A 4,795-nucleotide genomic window follows, 5' to 3' on the forward strand; every position below is an offset into this window, starting at 1 on the left:
AAATGACCGTACTACCCAAGGCAATCTACAGATTCAATGCAATCCCTATCAAAACGTCAATGGCAGTTTTTACAGAACTAGAACATATAATTTAAAAATTTGCATGGAAACACAAAACACCCAGAGAAGTGAAAACAATCTTTTTAAAAAATTCCTTTATTTATTTCTCGTTATTTATTTTTGGCTGCGTTGGGTCTTTGTTGCTGCGTGCGGGCTTTCCCTAGTTGCAGCGAGCGGGGGCTACGCCCCATGTCCCCTGCCTTGGCAGGCGGATTCTTAACCACTGCGCCACCAGGGAAGTCCAGCCAAAACAATCTTGAGAAAGACGGACAGTTCTGGAGGAATTACACTCCCTGACTTCAAACTATACTATTTAAAAAGCTACAGTAATGAAAACAATATGGTATTGGCACTAAAACAGACACATAGATTAATGAAACAGAACAGAGAGCCCAGAAATAAACCCATGCACATATGGTCAAAGGAGGCAAGAATATACAATGGGGAAAAGGTGTTCTCTTCAATAAGTGGTGCTACAAAAATTAAACAGCTACATGTAAAAGAGTGACATTAGGACATTTTCTAACACCATATCCAAAAAGAAACTCAAATTGGGTTAAAGACCTAAATGTAAGACTGGATACCATATAACCCCTAGAGGAAGACATAAGCAGAACACTCTTGACAGAAATCACAGCTATATTTTTTTGCATCTGTCTCCTAAAGCAGAGGAAAGAGTATAAAAGCAAAAATAAGCAAATGGGACCTAAATAAACTTCAAAGCTTTTGCACAGCAAAGGAAACCATCAACAAAACAAAAACACAACCTAGAGAATGGGAGAAAATATTTGCAAATGATATGACACATAGGGGTTAATATTCAAAATATAGAAGCAGCTCATACAACTCAACATCAAAAACAAACAACTTGATTTAAAAATAGGCAGAAGACCTGAATACACAGTTTCCCAAAGCAGACAGGTAGCCAACAGGCACATGAGAAGATGCTCAACATCGTTAATCATCAGGGAAATGCAAATCAAAACCATAATGAGATATCACCTCATATCTGTCAGAATGGCTGTCATCAAAAAGAACACAAATTACAAAAGTTGATGAAGATGTGGAGAAAAGGGACCCCTCCTGCACTGCTGGTGGCAATGTAACTTGGTGCAGCCATTGTGGAAGACAGTATGGAGGCTCCTCAACACTAAAAATAGAAGTACCATGTGACCCCACAATTCCACTCCTGGGTATATATCTGAAAAAACAAAACAAAAACAAAAACACTAATTCGAAAAGATACATGCACCCCGATGTTCATGGCAGCATTATCTACAATTGTCGAGACATGAAAGCTATCTAAGTGTCCATCAACAGATGAATGGATTAAGAAAATGTGGTATATATAGATACACAATGCAATAGTACTGAGCCATAAAAAGAAAGAAAATTTGCCATTTGCAAGAACATGGATGGACTTGGAGGGTATTATGCAAGTGAAATAAGTCAGAGAGAGAAAGACAAATACTGTGTAATATCACTTATATGTGGACTCTAAAAAAACCAACACACTAGTGAATAGAACAAAAAAGAAGCAGACTCACAGATACAGAGAACAAACTAGTGGTTAGCAGTGGGGAGAGGGAAGGGAGAGGGGCAATATAGAGGTAGGGGACTAAAAGGTACAAACTAGTAGGTATAAAATGAGCTACAAGGATATATTGTACAAAACAGGGACTATAGCCAATATTTTATAATAACTATAAATGGAGTATAACCATTACATATTGTGAATCACTATATTGTACACCTGTAACTTATATAATAGTGTCCACTAACTATACTTCAATTAAAAGAAAACACAATGAGATATGAACTCACACCTGTTAGGATGACTACATCAAAAAGCCAAGAAATAACAAGTGTTGTGAGGATGTGGAGAAAAGGGAACCTCATGCATGTCGGTAGGAATATAAATTGGTGCAGCCACTGTGGAAAACCGAATGGAGGTTCCCCCAAAAAATTAAAAATAGAACGTCATATGATCCAGCCATCTCACGTCTGGGTATTTATCCAAAGAAAATGAAAACACTGACTAGTAGAGATATCTGCACCCCGATGTTCATTGCAGCATTATTTACAATAGTCAAGATATGGAGACAACCTAGGTGTCCATTGATGGATGGAAGGATAAAGGAGATACACACACACACACACAAATAGTATTCAGCCATAAGAAAGAAGGAAATCATGCCATTTGTGACAACATGGATAGATCTCAGGGCATTATGCTAAGTGAAATAAATCAGACAGAAAGACAAATACTGTACAAACTCAGTTATATGTGGAATCTAGACAAAACAAAAGCCAGGCTCATACATACAGAGAACAGCATGGTGGTTGCGAGAGGCGGGGGCTGAGGGTGGAAGTGGGAGAAATGGGTGAAAGGGATCAAAAGGTAAAAATAAATAAATAAGTAAGTAAGTAAATAAATAAATAAATGAAATGAATACTCGTTGCAACATGTATACACATATATAAGCTCATTACAGGCTCATATATAAGCTCACATATATACGTCAATACCAAACTTAGAAATATTGTTTAATTGATTATTGAATCTACTGAAAAAAATGCCTGAATTTCATTTTATGCAAATTAAAATTCAATAAAGCTGAAAATTCCTGCCATTTAGGTACAATTGGATGCGAGTAGGAGAGTCAATTGTGGTAGACTGATTGTAAAACTGGCCCCAAGTTGTCACACTACCTTGTCTCCAGGCCCTTTAACAATATGAATTTGGGGAGGGAGGGGCAAGATGGCGGAAGAGTAAGATGCGGAGATCACCTTCCTTCCCACAGATACAGTAGAAATACATCTACACGTGGAACTGCTCCTACAGAACACCCACTGAACGCTGGCAGAAGACGTCAGACCTCCCAAAAGGCAAGAAAATCCCCATGTACTTGGGTAGGGCAAAAGAAAAAAGAAATAACAGAGACAAAAGAATAGGGACGGGACCTGCACCAGTGGGAGGGAGCCGTGAAGGAGAAAAGGTTTCCACACACTAGGAGCCCCTTCGCGGGCGGAGACTGCGGGTGGCAGAGGGGGGAAGCTTCAGAGCCACGGAGGAGAGCGCAGCCTCAGGGGTGCGGAGGGCAAAGCGGAGACATTCCCGCACGGAGGATCGGCGCTGAGCAGCACTCACCAGCCCGAGAGGCTTGTCTGCTCACCCGCCGGGGCGGGCGGGGGCTGGGAGCTGAGGCTCGGGCTTCGGTCGGATCGCAGGGAGAGGACTGGGGTTGGCGGCGTGAACACAGCCTGAAGGGGTTAGTGCACCACAGCTAGCCAGGAGGGAGTCCCGGGAAAAGTCTGCAGCTGCCGAAGAGGCAAGAGACTTTTTCTTGCCTCTTTGTTTCGCGGCGTGCAAGGAGAGGGGATTCAGAGCGCCGCCTAAACGAACTCCAGAGACGGGCGCGAGCCGCGGCTATCAGCGCGGACCCCAGAGACGGGCATGAGACGCTAAGGCTGCTGCTGCCGCCACCAAGAAGCCTGTGGGCGAGCACAGGTCACTCTCCACACCGCCCCTCCCGGGAGCCTGTGCAGCCCGCCACGGCCAGGCTCCCGTGATCCAGGGACAACTTCCCCGGGAGAACGCACGGCGCGCCTCGGGCTGGTGCAACGTCACGACGCCTCTGACGCCGCAGGCTCGCCCCGCCTCCTCCGTACCGCTCCCTCCCCCCTGCCTGACTGAGCCAGAGCCCCCGAATCAGCTGCTCCTTTAACCCCGTTCTGTCTGGGCGGGGAACAGATGCCCTCAAGCGACCTACATGCAGAGGCGGGTCCAAATCCAAAGCTGAACCCCGGGAGCTGTACGAACAAAGAAGAGAAAGGGAAATCTCTCCCAGCAGCCTCAGAAGCAGCGGATTAAAGCTCCACAAACAACTTGATGTGCCTGCATCTGTTGAATACCTGAATAGACAACGAATCATCCCAAATTTAGGAGGTGGACTTTGGGAGCAGGATATATTAATTTTTCCCCTTTTCCTTTTTTTCTGAGTGTATATGTGTATGCTTCTGGGTGAGATTTTGTCTGTATAGCTTTGCTCTCACCGTTAGTCCTAGGGTTAGGTCCGTCCTTTTTTTTTTTGTTTTTGTTTTTGTTTTTTTACTTAAAAATTTTTTTTCCCCAATAAATGTTTACTTAATAATTTTTCCCTTATTTTCTATTTTTAAAAAATTAAAAAAAATTTTTTAATAAGTTTTTTCACATTTTTTATTTTAAAAAATTAAAAATTTTTTTCTTAATAAATTTTTTTCTTAATTTTTTTCTTATTTTTTATTATAAAAAATTAATAAATCTATTTTTAAAAATTAAAAAAAATTTTTTTCTTAATAAAGTTATTCTTAATAATTTTTTTCTTATTTTTTATTATAATAGCTTTATTTTATTTTATTTTATCCTCTTTCTTTCTTTCTTTCTATTTTTTCTCCCTTTTATTCTGAGCCGTGTGGATGAAAGGCTCTTGGTGCTCCAGCCAGGCATCAGGGCTGTGCCTCTGAGGTGCGAGAGCCAACTTCAGGACACTGGTCCACAAGAGACCTCCCAGCTCCACGTAATACCAAATGGCGAAAAATCTCTCAGAGATCTCCATCTCAACATCAAGACCCAGCTTCACTCAACGACCAGCAAGCTACAGTGCTGGACACCCTATGCCAAACAACTAGCAAGACAGGAACACAGCCCCATCCATTAACAGAGAGGCTGCCTAAAATCATAATAAGGCCACAG

This window comes from Eubalaena glacialis, chromosome 8 (genome assembly GCF_028564815.1).
Source record: "Eubalaena glacialis isolate mEubGla1 chromosome 8, mEubGla1.1.hap2.+ XY, whole genome shotgun sequence".
Taxonomy (NCBI): domain Eukaryota; kingdom Metazoa; phylum Chordata; class Mammalia; order Artiodactyla; family Balaenidae; genus Eubalaena; species Eubalaena glacialis.